At 37.0% G+C, this 18,648-nt stretch overlaps 1 protein-coding gene across 3 annotated transcripts in view; it reads right to left on the minus strand.

Annotated features, from left to right (window-relative positions):
- Nucleotides 1–18,648, minus strand: part of MGAT4C (MGAT4 family member C) — a 161,819-nt gene that overhangs the window by 141,588 nt on the left and 1,583 nt on the right. For 2 of the 3 annotated variants that reach the window (XM_075491640.1, XM_075491638.1), the window contains exon 2: nt 6,571–6,618. The gene's annotated coding sequence lies outside the window, so the exon portion shown is untranslated. Of the gene's footprint in view, nt 1–6,570; nt 6,619–12,084; nt 12,124–18,648 lie in introns of those variants that run through there. The other variant, XM_075491639.1, reaches the window with a different exon arrangement.

The raw sequence follows: 18,648 nt of genomic DNA on the forward strand, positions 1-18,648 counted from the left end.
CTAAGTTGATCATCAAAATCTCTCTTTTATTTCCACTGCATTTTTTTAATAAAGAGAAAAAAACACCTCATGAACCATTTCCTAACAAGTATTAGGTGAAAGTAAATCTTAAATTCGCAAATATCACACAATTGAAGTAAAAGTTTGAAAATCTGGGCTTGGTGTGTCCTGCAGAAAATTGCCAAGATTCTGGACATTCAGGAAAAGCAAGTAACCAAAAGTAATTTAGCTAGATTTTCAGAGACAGACTTACACTCCTACCTCCCACTTTTGTGATGTTAATTTTTATGCAATGTTACCAAAGAGTAATACCAATATTTACAATGTAGAACTTTCTTCTTATACCTTTCAGAACACTATTCAGACATTTATTTAGTCCTTGAAACATTCACATAAAACAAGAATATTATCTCCAGTTTATACAAAAAGAAACTCAGTCCTGGGTAAGACAAGCACAAAGTTCACTCAACTACCAAATGATATAATTGGTTATTGGACTAATTAAGACTAGAGCGGAAACTCCAGCTCTCCTGAGTAAGGCCATTGTTACTGGAAGCTGATGCTGGGACCCATGAAAGACAGTTGCTTTAATTCAAAGAAAACAGTACATTCCTATGATGTTTTATTGCACAGATGGTTCTGTAAACATGACACTCTGAAAAACAGTTTCCAAAATTCTCAGGTCAAATAACTGTGCCTTTTTTCTGTCTCAAAAGACAGAATGAAGATTCCTTCTTCCTTCCTCCCCTCTACCAAAGTGTTCATTAATGCAGCTCCTACCCCCTAGTGAGGCTGTAGAATCTGAGATCTCTTCTGATCCATTCAATTAACCGTTCTTGTCTTCTGTTATGTGGTAACATTGAGAAACACATCAGAAGAAATTTTTAAGGCAAAAGCCAATCATATTCCAATCCAAGCTATCACTGCTTTCACAGAGTTGCAACACTATCAGTTGTGCTTTTATTACAACAGGTCACTCACGCATTCATATCTTGAATGTTTTTTTTGAGACAAAGTAAGACTTCTGGGTGTGCATTTTAGATTTAATTAATTCATTAAATTTTTTACTTTTGGTTTTACTTTTGGTTTTCAAACTATTAAGGATAATTTTTAATGTTTCTTTACAGTATTAATTACTGTATTATTTTTATTCTCCAGCTATGTATTTATGTCTTAACAGAAGAAGATGAGGTTACGGAAGTCATTACCATCTGAAATATCAGCTCTGCACACGATCAAGCCTCCACACTAGAAATTTATTCTCTGCTGTTTGTCAGATATTAGATGCATATGTCCTTGATTCCAAAACAGCTAATGTCTATTTTTGTTACCTAGCAACAGAACAACAAACTTATCTTAAGATTACTTATATTGCTGAGTTAGATGGAAAAAAAAAGGTTCTTCTATATGTATGTGTAGATGGTGAAAGAGCATACTCTCATTAAGCATTTCTGAGGCATTCTTTTCTCGTATGCTGTATCTGACAGTAAGAACATATGGAAACCAAAACAGATACTGAAGTGATGTACACTCAGCAGAGGGAAAGAAGCTCATAAAGGATTCCTACATTCAAACTGAATTCTATAATTAATAACTTCATAGATAATACAAATTGAACAGCCCAACTCTTGCAATTTAGTTTAAGTCAATAGAAATATGTTAGTTAATGAGGTACTAGCTATATGAGCTGTATAGGCAATCATTTCTATATTTCTCATTCAAGGAAAACCTTTAACTGATAGACCTGAATTTAATTTTCTTGCAAAACGACACTCTCAATTAAAAGTTCCTTAGAAGAAAGTCCTTACCATCCACATAATCTATGATATTTGTACTAGGATATCCTCCATCCCATAAATATTTCATTTATTATTAATCTCAAAAAAGTTTGCAGCACTCAGAAATATAACAGAAATGCACTAGTTACAACTTCAGTAAGAAAGTAGGCTATACTGCTAAATGGAAAATTCATTGAGGCAAGAATTTCAACTTGCAGTCAATACCCTGTATAACATAATTTATTTCACTACATTTAATCTATGAAAAAGGTCAGAGAAAGATGTTCTTGAACTTCTCTGGTACATACAAAAAGTGCCTTCTACAGAAAAAAAAATTCCTTTAATGTGTGCTGAAGTTCATTTTCAATGGAAGTAGAATTTGGCTTCAACTGCAGAATTCTATGTTTTATTCTCATCTTGTGGTGATAAGCAGATGAAATTTTCTTATTCAAATAAAGGGAGTTTATAGTGTCTGTTATATTTTGACATTGATTGAATACATAGTCCATCTTCATTTGGCTGACATAATAAATTTAATATTCAGGAGTCAGAAAAGAAGAACTCAGGTTTATATTATGTTTAAAATATATAAATGTATTCCATTTCTTTGTTTGCACATATTTTATTCATATCTCAGTTCCTAAATCTTCCAAAGAAAAAGGTTTACAGTTCATATTCATTGGGACACTTGGACAAATCATGCTCTTGCTCACAAAATTTTCAGCTTCATTAATTTTAAGAGTCACTCTGGAGTGCAGGAGATCAGATTTCCTTTCACTATTTACAATGTGTTTCAAACGTCTTAAAGTTCAGTCCAATTGGGAAATGTCATAGCAATGAATTTTGAGAGGTTTGAGATTTCGTGAAACAGGTTTTTCAGTCCCTCGTGAATTAGAGATGAGTTTAAAATTCCATTATCAAATCAAGGCAGATGTATACTACCAGCCATGATACAGAGGTTAAAGTTTAAGAAAGCAAAAATTTTCATCTTATCCAATCAATGAAGAAACTTCTTTAGTTACAGAATGACTGTGTTTAGAATAACAACCATGCTTGATTTCATCACTGTCCCAAGACAGAAATACCATTATCACATATTAATGCAATATAACATTTTGTCCCTATGCTGTGAAATTCACAGAAAGATCTAGACAGAATTTGTCACTAGCTTTAAAAATAATTTGCTTTGCCATTGTGTAGGATTAGGATATCAAACTGGTCAGAACCTGCCTACAGTTAACAGTAATAAAAATAAGGGATGGCAGGAAAAATAACATTATATGCAGTTATTCTAGAACCAAAAAATTAGATTTACTTTTTGAAATGCAAGGAATTGGCTGTAAGTTGATGAGTGACTGATTGCATATTTTACTAACATTCAGAACAGAGGTTTATTGCAAGTAAAAAGTGAGGGTACACAAAATATATATCAGGGCGGGGGGAGTGCTTTGTTCCATACAGTCCTATTACAAATATTACCACATATGAATTATGGGCAGCATTCATTTAGGTAAAATGTGTGCAATGATTCTTTGTGCCATGAAGCACCTGTGGCTGCCTACAGGAGTATGCTTGGAACAGCAGCGAGAAAGGGCCTGCACTGTCATATTCTGGCATTCCTACAAATTTTGAGTGGGTGACTGCTGTAACCAGTCTTTTTTAAGTTTCTTGCATTAAGCTTAGATGCCAGACTTTGTTTAGACAATGAAGAAAAGGAGAATTGCAGATTTACATGTATGAGGATATATGAACATATATGAATATAAAGTGGCTATAAAGTTAGAATCAAAGAATCATAGAATTACGGAGGTTGTAAGGGACTTCTAGCAGTCATTTTTCCAATACCTTGCTGAAAGGAAGGGTCAACTACAGCAAGTTGCTCACAGCCATGACCAGGTGAGTTTTGAACATCTGCAAGGACAGAGACTCTACAGCGTCTCTGGGCAACCTCTTCAAGCATGTGATCACCCCCATGATATTTTTTCCTTGCATCTAGTTGGCATTCCCCATCTTCCAGATTGTCCCCATTGCTGCCTCTCACCTCTTCATTGTACCCCTCTGGGAGATGTTTCGCTCTGTCACATAGCAGATGAGGTAGCAATATGGCCTCCCCTGAGACTTCCCTTCTTTAGGCTGAGCAGACGCAGCTCTCAACCTTGTATGCCAGGTGCTCCAGCCCCCTCACCGTCTTGGTTACCTTCTGCTGGTCTCGCTCTGGTGTGGTACTGGAGAGCCCAAAACTGGTCACAGTCCTCCAAATGAGATGTCACAAGTGCCAAAGAGAGGGGAAGGTTCACCTCCATGGACCTGCTGGCAGGATGCTTGCCAAAACAGCCCAGGTCATGGAGGAGACACAGCACCCAAAAAAATGTATTCTTTTGTCACACCTACATCTTATACAACTAATTTTCTTATCCTAAAAAAGGCAAAATATACTAATTTAACTACCAATGTCCACCATATGCTTCATCTATCCACACATTCTACAGTAACCTTTTATTTTTCAGTTTGTGGTAACATTCTCAATCAGTAAAATTATCTTGGTTAATACTGGTAAAATGTTCTGAGGAGCTGTTGTAGACTTCAAGCTTTGTAACCATTACATGACAAAATCTGTAGCCCTGAGCAGTCTCTCTTTCATGATTGTTTATAAATATTGGACTAAAACTTCAATATATAGTGAAATATTCGATATGTGGCTAAAAGGCAACTTAAGAGTACTTCTATGGGCTCAAAACCATACTATACAGATTTCCTGGTCCCTTGAGCAGTAGTTACATGAACCTATCTTTTTCTCTAGAAGATGAAAGGAATAACCCTGTCCTTAGCTGAACACGGGCATTGTGTATTTTAGCAGTACTCTGTCATACCACATACTGAGAATTAAACTCACTGCTTTGGTCAGGATCTTGGGGTTTGTGCTGGGGATCTGGCTTCATGCACCGATTTTATGGTGCTGCTGCATCTCCACTATCTGCCATTCCTCAGCAGTTTTTTAATCTGCTAGGAAGCTGAATTTATTAATTAAGAATTAATTTCATCATTTCCCATTTTGTAAGTATGATTGTGGTCACCTGGCCTTGTACCCAGTGAAAACCTATAATCCACCTCCCAGTTGTTCAGCTGCCTGAGATCCAAGGATTAGTTTAGTGCAGCGTAGCTGAACTACCTTAGTTCAGTTTTACAGAGAAAATCATTGCTAAGCTGAGAGATAGCACATGGAGCAGCAGCAGCCTCACCTCTCTCAGGCTGCTGGATCTGGCATGACACATTTCCTCCTAACAAATTCAAGATTTCAGCCCTTCTTTGAAGAGTTTCCCTTTCTTATTACACTGCATTACATAATGTTGCACCCCACAACCTGCTCATAAATGAAAGATCCACTCGTAAAGAAAAAGTAAATAAATCTCTTAAGGCTGTCAATCTATTTACTGCACTCATCTCTTTCCTTTTTGCATACTTAGATTATATCTTATTGTCAAGGACAATGTAAATTATATAATTATCTGGACAGAAATCAATAATTATATCTCATGACAATATATTAACATGAATAGAAAAAACCCCACATAACCATAGGATCAGTTTAGAAGCAGAGATTCCTTGTTTTCCCAGTACCTTTAACCAGGTCACAAAAAAAGTACAATGAGAAGCTTTTAATTGACAAAAGTCTATGTCTTCATGCACTTATGGGAAATAAGGTATGTAATCCAAAAATAAGAAAACTAATTTCAGAAAAGAAAAAACAAACCTCAGGTCTACAAAACAATAAAACTGACTGAAAATACATACAGATTATGTAGCACTTGTCTCAGTAGGATCACATTCTTTTTTTGGTGTCTCAATGAGGCAGAGCTTCACTCAGAACACCTGAGCATCACTGACTCAGGCTTCTTTAACCACTGTCTTTGTAAACCAAACTTTTTTCTGAAATGATGTAGTTTTTTAGTTGTCTTCTTGTCTTAGAGCAATATACACCTTTATAAAATTTAATTTTATTTCTTTTCAAATAAAAATACTATTACTTTATGATTAAATATTAAAAATATGATTACTTTATGATTAATTATTTAAATATTATTTCTCTAAATGCAGTAATTTCCAGTTGTAAGAACATTATCATGGATCATGTAAGCATGTTTTTTTAGAGGAAGTATGAATTTCACATGCAATATCTCTGAACAAACTTCACAGCAATGATTTATTTTCTTGAGAAACTTTCAGTAATAGATTAAAGGATTAAGCTGTACACCAAACATTCATTCGGAAATGGACAAGGTACAATTTTGAGCGTATTACAGACAAAACTTTGTCATTCTGTTTTTAAGCTACACAAAATGCATTAATCAATGTTATGAATATATAACACCTCAACACTTAACAAACTGCAAGAGAAAAACCACTCAAACCAGCATATGTCTACTAAATAATAATGAAATGAATGAAAGGAATTGCCAACAAACCAGATTAATCAGAAATACAAGGAAAGGTTATAGAAGAATCTGAAGAACACATGTTCTTGAAGGTATTGCTCTGTTATCTGCTGCTTCATACTTTGAACATTTTCTCTAACAGGTTACCCTGCAAGAAGACGTGATCTGATTCTGCTTGCAGCATTGCAAGAGAGCAGGATGAGGACCAGCTGAACCCAAAAGCCAAATGACCATGTTGGGATGGTTATGTCTTGACTGTTATTACTACCTTATGGCAGAAATTATTACCCAGTACTAAGAAAGCCACATGGCTTTTGCTTACCTTGTAGCATAGAAGGAACAGTACTACATAGACATACCTGATTTCTCTTAGCCTGCGAAGACCATAATGCAACTGAAGCAAAATACTAAAATAAAAAAAAAAAGGATCAGATGGAGCAGATCTCTTTGAAGAATTTCAATCCAAATATTAAAACCTGAGCCCTAGCAGTTTAAAACATAAGACCAGGATCCACAGGTGAGTCTGTGTTATATAACATTTTTTGTAGATAGAACATAGACGGAATATTAGAAACTCACCCTAAATGCTCTAGATTGTAACAGTATGAGTGCAGACTACGTTTATTTAGTGCACTGAAAAACCGTGCTAGCCCACGAGATTGAAAAAATAGTGTCTGTAACTGCAGGTCAAATGGGATCCTCAATGGGAATTCTACACAGATAAAACAAAAATCAACAAATGACACAATGCACACTGGCAACTAGGTTTATAATCTCTGGTTTGTTTCTTTACTTGAATTTGTGTGTGTGAATATGTCTGATTAAAAAACAACTCAGCATCTCATAACTTTCTGGCATCTGTGAACCACCTGTGGTCCACATGCTGCAAGCTGAGAAACACTGGAATAACTTAAAGACATGATCACCAGACAGGAGAGAAGGAATAAGGACAAATATGACTGAGTAGGAGATAAAGTGGTAAAGGGCAAAATCAGGAGGAAAGGAGGAAAGAGCAGTATTGGTCTGAGAAAAAAACATTGGTCAAGAAATGCAAGTGAAAAGAAACATGCCTAGACTAATCACGGATTAGCAGAAACCTGTCAGCACAGGGGAAAAGCTCTATTCTCACCGCAAGGCTTAGCAGGAAAAAATTGTTCTCTGCACAGAACTGATGAAGAAACTTTCCTATAGATGTGTATCTTTTCTTTCCTAAGTCATCTCCACATGAAGTGGACACTTGTGACATCACTGCTAGCCATGAGACAGATTGAAGCTTTAGGCACACCACCTCACCAGCCAGTCTGCGTGTGCTAATTTGGCAGCTGGCTTCTGCCAGACAATGTACAAGGATGGAGGTTTTCCTGCCTTTCTTTCAGAGTCTCTGCCTCCTGCAATTAGTTTTCACAAAACTTGAGGTGTTCTTATCTAAATTTTGGCTTTCTCTATTAAACTAGGTAAAATGTTCAAAAATTATTAGGAGGTGGGAAGGTAGCGAGCGTTTGTCATAAAAAGCAGCCAAGTAATACTTATTCTCTTTGGAAAACAGAGGTGCTCTTTGAGGGGGAAAATGAACTACAAATAGCTTCTTTGGAGTATCTTAGATATCAATTAAATGTTATTCACTGTTCATAACTGAATACTGACTTTTGAAAGGTAAGACGGTGTAAAGGTTGACGTTTAAAGTATGTACAGATGACTGAGGAAAATGAGATTCATGAATGAATAACTGATTAGTTTCAGAAAGGAGTATGTAAGTCTGTGCCTCTGGCCATGTTAAATTGAATTTACCTACGTTTCTGCTTTACACGGTTGGAAATCCACATTAGCACAAAAATTGGCATTATATAGGCGGTACTTTCAGATGAACAAATTATTTTTGTAAACCTGAAGCTATATTGTAATGATACTTGTGATGAAATTGGAAGTCAATCATAAGATTTCATCTAATATCTCGTAAATCCTATCAAATCTTGCTGCTGCAAAAGTAGACAGTGCAGTGCTACAAAAATATATAACTATATTACTAAAGTTGGTCCTTATTGGACCACTGAAGAGCTGTCACCTGTGCAATCTAGCACTGAACTGGAAAGCACCATCAACAAAACGCTTCCAAGGCTGCCTGAATTACCTCACTAATCTTTACCAAATCAAATCAGAATGAAAAAAAGAATGAAAAATAAGAATCAGAATGAAAAATAAGCAACAATAACAGCATCATCCTTATTTTTCTTTCAGCAAGTTCTTTCAAGCAAGTTTTATCAAGGTCTTATACTCATAATATCTCCATATTATAAAACACACAATATTGTATTTGCAGTGTGTCATTCATGTTTAAATTGAGTTGCAGTTAAGAAAATAAACTACATTTTACCAGACATTGTCATTTTCTTTCTTATTGTTTTCTGCATTTTTAATGGCCTACTACTATTACAGAGTAGTGACGTTTCAGAAAATGTGAAGAAAATGAAAAAAGGGTAGGTGAACTGTAAATTTAAGAAGTGCTGGTGTGAGTGATTTGCAGTCAGTCATTGAGAAAGTCATTGAGAAAGGTTTGGCTTACATGGTGCTGCTCAGAGCACAAGTACTGAATGAAACCAACATCTGTCAAATTTCTAGGCTCTGGGTGATTGCTGATCACAAGAAAAATGTTCAGCGGTGTATCAGCAAATCTAAGATGTTATAGACTAAATTAGTCAATATAAGTAATAAGCAGCACTTCCAGGCTGTATATGGATGTGTCCCCTGGTGAAAACTAGACAAAGGAGAACCCAGGCCATGAAAGAAGCACTGGGTGTGTGGGTCATGTGCCTGATCTAAATGATCAGGGAAAGAGGATCCTCTCTCACATGTTGTCACTGATCCATCTAGCCATCCTTATTAGATCTGAATCTTTATGTCCACAAAATCAATGGGCTTTGTACAGCTGCAGGAGGCAGATCATAGAGCTCCAAGCTATGTAGCTTAGAGCCACTGCCCAGAAATTCTGTCAGTCTCAAGCATTCTTCACTCTCAAGAGTTTTTATTATTTTTGTAATTTATTTGACCAAAGAAAAAACAACAGTGGTTCTGAGGGGTCCTCAAAAGATTAAGGATCACAGAATCATGTAACGGTTGAGGTTGGAAGGGACCACTGGAGGTCCAACCATCCTGCTCAAGCAGGGCTGCATGAAGCTGGTTGCCCAGGACCATATCCAGATGGCTTCTGAATATCTCCAAGGGGGAAGATTCACAACCTCTCTGGGCAGCCTGTGCCAGTGCTCCGCCACCCTCACAGTAAAAAAGTGTTTCCTGATGTTCAGAGGGAAGCTCGTCTGTTTCATTTTGTGCCTATTGTCTCTTGTCCTGTCACTGGGCACCACTGAAAAGAAGAGCCTGGCTCTGTCATCTATGCACCTTCCCTTCAGGTATTTATACACATTGATGGGATCCCCCCTGAGCCTTCTCTTCTCCAGGCTGAACAGTCCCAGCTCTCTCAACCTTCCCTCACAGGAGAGATGCTCCAGTCCCTTAATCATTCTTGTCTCTCTTGTACTGAGAAGGCCAGAACTGGACCCAGTACTCCAGCTGTGGCCTCACCAGTGCTGAGGATCTCCTCACAGTCCTTCCTGCTATTCTGATATTTTAGGTAAACATTGTAATCCCCATTTTGTAATCAATTTAATATCTTGCAGAAATACTTCCAATAATTTGTTAATACTGTGAAATGAGCAGAAGAGACATTAATTTTTTTTTTAAATTTGCATGTGTGTTTGTGATGGCTCATTAAAAGATGTAATTTTAAAACTCTTAATCTTGGAGTATATCTCCTTAATCCTTTCATTGATGGATGTAGAAACACTCAATACAAATACAGATCATAGAGTGGTTTGGATTGGAAGGGACCTTTAAAGATCATCTAGTCCAAACCCCCTGCCATGGGCAGAGACATCTTTCAATGGATCAGGTTGATCAAAGCCCCATCCAGCCTGGTCTTGAACACTTCCAGGGATATGGGGCATCCACAGCTTCTCTGGGCAACCTGTTTCAGTGCCTCACCACCTTTAACATAAAGAATTTCTTCCTTATGTCCAATCTAAATCTATTGTCTTTCAGTTTAAAAATGTTATCCTGTGTTCTATTACTACAGGCCTTGGTAAAAAAGTCTCCATCTTTCTCATAAGCCCCCTTTAAGCATTGAAAGGCTGCAGTAAGGTCCCCCTTAAGGTTTTTCTTCCCCAGGCTAAACAACCCCAACTTTCTCAGCCTGTCTTCCAGGGTGTTCCAGCCCTCTGACCATTCTCATGGCCCTCCTCTGGACCTGCTCTAACAGGTCCATGTCTTCTGGGGACCCCAGAACTGGATGCAGTACACCAGGTGGGGTGTCACAAGAGCGTAGTAGAGGGGCAGAATCACCTCCCTTGACCTGCTAGTCATGTTTCTTTTTATGCAACCCAGGATATGATTGGCTTTCTGGGCTGGAAATAGGCTTTTAGTCAATACAAAACCTATACAGGAAATCAATAAGGAATTAAAAAAGTCAATTTGAGCTCTATAATTCTCAAGAATCTGAGATTCTAAACTGACAAAATTTGGCCACAAGACTGGAGGGCCACAGATACTCAGGAAATGTATGCACTGACATTGGCCAGAGCAGCATGAGTCAGAGGGCAAAAGTGGTTTCATATTGCAGACACAAGATGTTACCTTTCATAGTCTATAACTTTAAAAAGGTGAAGTTGAGTGAAGCAAAAGGAAAGTTATTTTTTTTACTCATACACCAGACACCAATTTGTTTGTACCCAAAAACCTGACTACAGAGAAATATGATCACTTTAGAAAGCATTCCCATTAGTATATCCCCAGCCAATTTCTCTTTCTGAAGAGACAAATATCTTTTAGGACACCTTTGCATTTAGCTAGGACTTACAGGCTTTTCTCTGACAACAGTCAGTTAAGGAAATGTATGAGAACTAATAGTCTTTTCTGTGTGGCAAAGGCTTGTCCCTGTCCCAGTCTGCAGATGATTAGCATAATCACAAATCTTTACCAAGGGAAAGACACCTCACCAAATATCTTCAAATTGTCTTCATTTACTCTGTCCTTCATAGAATAACTTTATCCATTCATTTTAAGAACCAAGGAGTAGTAAAGTAGACATGCAGGTAAGGAAGACAGAATAGTGTAGGAGAACTTGATGCCAAATCTACTATTAAAAACATCTTCTTGTGATTTAAGCAAAGACTTTAAAAGTGGCACCAAAGTGGCACCAAAGTATTAAAAGAATGAGGATTAATATGTTCTCTGAGTAACATTTCTCATAGTGCATAAGGTCAAGGTCAGACTGCTTATTTTAGACAGTAAGTTTAAGTATTAGACCACATAAAATACAGGTGAGCAATGATGATTACCTATGTTAGATGCCCTAACTGTATCAGTTAGTTGTCTCTGAGTGATTGTCAAGGAAGTTTATATGCTGAACACCAACCCACATCAGGCTGTCTACAAATTGCACCATGTCTACCTGTGGGGCAGATGCAGTTTGTACTTTGCATCACTGTCCTAGTTCCCAGTCATCCAGATCAGAATAGCTATTAGAGTGCACAGAGGCACCTGGTCTTTCTTTCAGAGGGGAATGGGGGATGCAGAGGTCTGGGGTTCTCATCCCAAAGTGAAAAGGGAACATGGTCATCATGCACACAAAGCCTATGTATTCCACCAGGGAATGCATCTGCTCTGCAGTATGTTCTTTGGAACATAATTGCCCTGGTTCTGCAGCCACCTCTGAATTCTCTGTATATTTTGTATTAAACAGTCACTGGATAAAATTCAAAAATAATCCAGCATTTGTCATTCATCAGAGTACTACAAAGCTACAATGCTACTTGATTTCCTACCTAGACAGCATGCCTATATTCCTGTATTCCTGTGGTTGTACAGTGTCCCAGATTCAATTGGCTGGGTGGGAAGAGCCCTGTGTCCCCCTGTGTCTGCTGGTCAGTGTTTGTGATATGGTCCTGTGATCCTGTAAAGACAACAACATAGGTTTCAACTCCTTCAGACTGAGGATTGCCTAGAATTCAAATGTTTAATGTATGATTTAATTTCAAGATTCCTGTTATCTTGTTTAATACACGAATGGAGCTGCTTAAAAGCTTTTACCTCAAATGCAGTATGGTCCCTGAAACATACTGTAGAGCATACTATATGTGACCAAAAAAAAAAAAAAAAGACGATCAATCCTTTCTTGGAAATTGAATGCTTACTAAAAAGCCACATTAAAAGTAAGCTTGCTAATGCAACCAAATAACTGAAAATGAGTAAGACTGTCCTGAAAGGAAATGTGATTCTCGTGCAAGCACACAGATTTTTAGTTTCTGAATGCATCTGGAGGCATGGAGCAGGTAGGACCTAGTCAATTATGTCCTATTATCCATATAATTAAGTATGGTTATTCATATCAATGATATTATAATTGCCTGTCACAGTCCTTTCTGATTCTTGAATTTCTGAAACTCTTAGCAAGGTCAGTCTAACCATCTCTTTTAGTGTAGCTCTCCTGGAGCTCAGAGCGCCTGCTGCAGCGCCAATGTGAAACATTGCAAGGCTCAGGAGGGAATTCACTGCAAGTATGCAAGAAACTGATACCTCCTCTCTGTGTCACAGGAAGGAAGTTAACAAGCCCACTGAGGATTTGGGTCTGCTTACTCTCTTGTCTACTTCTAATTTAGAAGCAACCTAAAGGTCTCTGTCAGATACCAGGAAGAAACCATTACCCAACTGGGAATGAAACATTTACCTTTTAGAAATTTTTGGTTAAACCAAACAAAGAAATTAATCTTTTTAGAGAACTACAGCCTTCAGAAGTTTTACCTGTTCTGGGAATATTTCAATGAATTACTGTTACTTCTGAGTACCCATAGAAAATTATTTGATAGAGAGGATACTTCAATGTCTTACTCAATCATATTCATTCAAGCTAAATTAGTACATAGGAAAAACTAACTGTAAAACTTCATAAGATATACTAGAGCTATAACTGCACATGAAATGCTTAGCATGTTTCTGGAAATATTTTACAGACTGTGTCCTCATAACAGTGTCCATGAAATGTATCACCTCTGTAGTTCGTTCTATACTGCTGTTCTAAAAACTGCAAATTTCCAGCTGCTTCCCAGCACCCCCATGGAAGAGGACAGACCCATTCTCCAGTGATAGCCTCAGCTGATGAAAGTTCTCAGAGCTCTAGTGATACTGTTCTAGTGTCCATACATTTAAACACAATCCCAGTTTGTTTTCTTGAGAAAATAGGCTTGCTTTTCATCCCCACTGAATAACTTTTGAATGTAGTAATAGACACCAAAGTTGGACATCTTGGGGACAATTCTCTAGTGTCAATTAGAGCAGAACAGAGCAACCCACTTCTTACTCCCTGTACTCTGTGTTGGAGGAAGCTGAAAGGAGAGGCAGTGAGAAAACACAGCTCTCCTGGTATGCTAGTGAAGGTACTTGTTTCGAACTAGTTGGCACAAGCCAGTACTTCTTAGTCCTTCAGGGAGAAGACTGGCTTAATTTTACAAGCATATGGAGAGATAACAAGAAATCTTAGTATAAATCACTTAAAAAGTTAATTAATTAAGGGACATAAACCCATAGGAAATCAAGCACTGTTTCCAGGGATCATTAATATACTTGGCTGTTGCTCTTTCCCCACCACCCCACCCCTGCCATGGTTCTATGAGAATTATAAGATGAAATAATGAAGCAAGATGCTATAATTTCTACTGTCCTTTACACATTGGTTACAGCAGCATTCAGGAGGATAGTGGCATTAAACAGGCTTCTTGATAATTTGGGGGATATTGGGTATGGTAAGATTCAGATATGCTTTCAGAGAAGGAGAAAAATCAGGGAATCTTCAAGTATACTAATGTTATTAACCTGAGAAGAATTCTTCCCAAATATTGGTTTTGGAAGTACACAATCTTTTTTAGGTTCAAAAATTAAAACAAACTAGATATTACACATTTTAGGAATTGGGTTTGGAAGCAAAATGAGGACTTGGAAGTAAACCATTCCTTCTCGGAAGTGAGGCCGTGTTTCTAAAATATTTTGATAAAAATTGAAAATTGCATTTTGCTAATATAGTAACACATGGTAACTTGAATTCCATTGTTTAAAACCCATGTACAGCTGTTTCCTCTTTAGTTCAACTTTACTTTCTTGAGATGTCAGTAAGCCTCCTTTTGTTTTGTCATGTGACTGCAATTGACTTTCTAGAAACTAGATGAAAATAATTTGTGCCCTTTTCTCAGAAAGAATATTGGTAGAAAAATCCACAGACATACCCCCCCCCCCCCGAACCTATTAAAATCTTTTACCAGTGAAAGTCATGACCTCTTTGTGCTGTTATTTTCTGTCTAGTTACTGATATGTAGGATCCAGATGTCTGTTCTGCCTTGACAACTGAAAACAAGGGTAACTGAAAGAATGACTTCAACACACCCCTTGTCAGTGCTACAGACCATTAGCAATACTATAAATAGCATGATTAAATCCCAGATTGCAGATTCAGTCATAAAAGTGTCTACATTTCATGCTGATTCAGAGGGGCAGCAGCATTAACTGCAATCATCAAGGAATGTGACATCTCCATGGTATTTTCTACAGCTCACTGGTCTGGTGACAGGACGATTGTTAAAAATTAATGGGGACCATCAGATGTGGATAAGTACAGCTTGGCAACTATGAAAGCCATACTTCCCATTTGCGACTGATAATGTAATATTATTTTATGATAGATTGTAACAGATTATTTAGATTATGTTTCATTCAGGAAGTAGTAAGTCTTCTTACTCTTTGAAAATTTCATCACAATGTTTTATTTGTTAAATTTATAAGCCAGAGAATAGAGGGAGAGAAGTATTTTCACATTGTCTTCTAATTTTTTTTCTTGAAAGTACACTTCCGCCTTCTGTTTATCCATTATAGTCATTCACTTCTCAATTAGGTAACCCTCTAAGAAAGTCAAGATCCTAAAATCCAAAGTTTATGAAGAGATCGATTTTGATAGTTAATAAGAAAAATATCATGTGTTGTATTCAGTAATTTCCAGCTTCATGTCTGGATTTATAAGGAATAGCACAACTTTGTTTGATACATTCTTACTATCTTATGTGTCTGTATTTTTAAAATGCAACAAACTATTTCAGCCAAAATCATGGGCCTGATCAAGGATCTGCTGGATTAAATTCTCCGGGCTGTTTTATGCATAGGGGCAGAGTGAACAATCATGCTGTTCAGAAGATTGCTTAAGAACTCCTGCATGGAGGCTGATCCAAAAGGATGGACTGACAACTGGAAGGACAGGCTGACTGCCCAATGCTCCTGTTTAAAAATTGCTGTTTACCATTATGGACACTGACCATTTCTCCTGAAATTATAGATACTAGACACCTGATGCTGTTGTCAAAGAATAAGACTAGACAAGTGACATTTCTCTGTCCATGCTCAATACTTTCAATGACTGAGGAGTCCCTAATGTTAGTGCAGGGAATTGAAGAGTGGCAGGAGAAAAAAATGTGTGTACTATCTCTGTCTTTTAGGGAGAAAAACCCAATCAAATTTAGCTAATTTGTGATACTTTGAAAATATGCAGTGTGTATGAGCAGTATCTAGAGTCTCCAATGATTCTGGGAGCAGGTAAACAAATGGTCAGGAATAGGAATAAGAAGAGTTTTAAGCATGGGAGACAATGCTTGAATGAATGTAAAAGACGCAGCATGCTTCCCCCTATTACCAGCCACGGATCTACGTTTCCCAAACCTTTACATTTCCCAACTGCCAGCAAATACCTGTGGAACCTCAAAGTCCTGGGCCAAGTGCTCTGGTCAACACCCCTGCTGCTGCAGAGATGAAGTCCAGAGTCCATCTATTGCAGAAATAAATAACTGTGACTCCAACGTGCAGCAAAAAATGGGTATAATTATTTGTTTGTTTATTCATTATTTATGTTTCTGGTGGGATTCACTGCTACTCAGAAATCTTAAAGATCTTAATTAGACTGTATTTAAAAGTCTGGAAGTTAGACACATAATTGAAAGTATTCAGGTAGGTTGTCTATATGGAGTGAATTTGACCCCTCCAGAGAGTGATTCAGCTCATCTATCTGAAATAATTATCTTAACGATGAGATTAATCTTTTTTTGGAGATGCCTCTTTCTCTCCACAGATTATAAGAGGAACCTTCCTGACTGAAATTAGCTAAAATTAATATCACCCTCACTAAACCACGTAGGATTGACAGTGTCACACTACTATGTGGAAATATACAATTATGGAAACAAAAAGCACCATGCTATATGTAGGCAAAAGATCTAAACTGAGGTTGAAAAACTATCTTAAAATCTGAGTTGTAAGTCCTTGACCATGATCTTCTTTTAGTACAATCTTTATTGTGTATCAGGGCTTCCACTGGACTTCATTAAAGATTCAGAAAAAAACAAAGCAAAACAAAACAGAAAACAGAAAACAAAACAGAAAACAAAAAAGTTGTCAGTGTCTGTACTGTGTGACAGACTTGTGATTTACATTTCTGGTCCTTTAATCATCCAGACAGGTCTCCTATTAGAGGACATCCAAGGTGTGCTCTCAATGTCTGTACATCTGGATTTTGTTCCAAAGGAAAACAATGACTTGGAGGGATGGATGCAGATCCACATCTCACATCTCCCACATTAGAAATACTCTTTGTAATCTCTATTCCCTTTGACTTTACTAACAGAGAAATGAAAAAGAAAAAAAAAAAGAAAAAAATCTCCTTATAATTATGTAGGTGAAAAGGATTTTTTTTGGCTTGGGTAATGGAACATAAGGAGAGAAAAGATAGGGGAACAGAATAGGCTCTCGAATACCCTTCTCTGGCACCCTTATACATAAAAAACCTCAGTGATGGCCAAGGAGGATGGTTTCAGCACAAAGTTTTGTGGCTGTTTTTATAATGTGGAAGTTCCAAGAGGAGCCTCCTTGTAATCTGTCCTAGATAAACCAAAAACCTGACCCTTGGACCAAAGCTTGGAGTATAAAGGAACTCCTCTGTCTCCTGTACTTATTGTAAACTGGATACAGAAGAAAATGTGCTATTACAATCCTACTTTAATTTGTATTTTCTAAGGATAATTTTCCTTTCCCAGTTATAGAGCAAGAAGAATTACTTTTAGTCATGTTTTTACTACTGGTGATATGGATACTTTTCCAGCAATTGCTGTAATTATAATATTTCTGCTTAGCTGACACCTTTATTTTCTTTAAGAAATATTAAATGCATTGAATTTTTACCAAAAAAATCCCCTTCTGTCACTTCGCTCAAAATTATCTGACAAGAGCAGTGAGTATCTTGTGTAGGAGGAATGACTCAAATCTTCATTGTAGGGTTGTTACCTGATGTCATTGTGAAAATGTATGAGTTGACTCATTCATAGAAAATCAGACAAACAAAATGACCTGTTGTTACAATCAAGCAACCTATTGCTAATTCTTCCTTTAATACAGTGGGCCATTGATGGAATATGGGCTTCACAGAGTATGCTCTGTGGACATAATCTGTCATTCAAGCACAGGACACGAAGGACTTTTTCCAAGACCAATGGTCAATCTACTATGCAGTCCCTGTGCTAGCATTATCATAGTTATCTTTATTATTTTAAAGAAAAAACAAAGGTTGCAACACTATTTTTATCCAAGAAATATGGTTTTCTTCAATTTTTAAGCTAAACTTAGTTTCTGATTGAAAGTAAACATAAAACTACCCATATTTTTCGTGTCAAATGGTTTTCCAGAAATGATTTCTCTTCCTTTTGAAAGATTAAACTAAACTAGAAAGTCTCATTTCCTTTAAGAAGTTGATTGCTATCTGTTTGGATTATGATATCATTAAGTTTCTTTGGCTTGCCTAGGTCCATGATTACTAGCTAATAAAGCAATGTACATTAGTACTTAAAAGGACTCATATTAAAAACTGTCTTTGAATGCTTTGAATCAGAATGTTGTGAGTGTGTATCAAATCAGCATTAAATCCACATTATATCCATCATCCTGTATTTCAGCAGAAATAACAGATAATTTGTTCATATGTGAGTTTTGGCTAAAACGAGTAGGAACAGAAATCTTGTAAGATCTGACATGAAGCATTGATAAATGACATGGACCTATGCAATGTGTAGACATGTAAAACTGAGGGACAGGTTCAACTACTTTTACTTTTTAATTAAAAAAAAAATTAAAGGCATAGCTGCAAGGCTGGCATAAAATAACTTTTAGTTAAGTTTGATAATGATCTAAGCAAGAAGGTTAAAGTAGTAAAATGTCAGATACTCTTCTCCCTTATAGGCTATGGCCATTTCACCTTTGAACTGAAATATCTGCCTTTTGCTAGCAAAAAGGCAGCAGGCCATAATGAAGGT

Source organism: Mycteria americana, chromosome 1 (genome assembly GCF_035582795.1).
Source record: "Mycteria americana isolate JAX WOST 10 ecotype Jacksonville Zoo and Gardens chromosome 1, USCA_MyAme_1.0, whole genome shotgun sequence".
Classification (NCBI taxonomy): Eukaryota; Metazoa; Chordata; class Aves; order Ciconiiformes; family Ciconiidae; genus Mycteria; species Mycteria americana.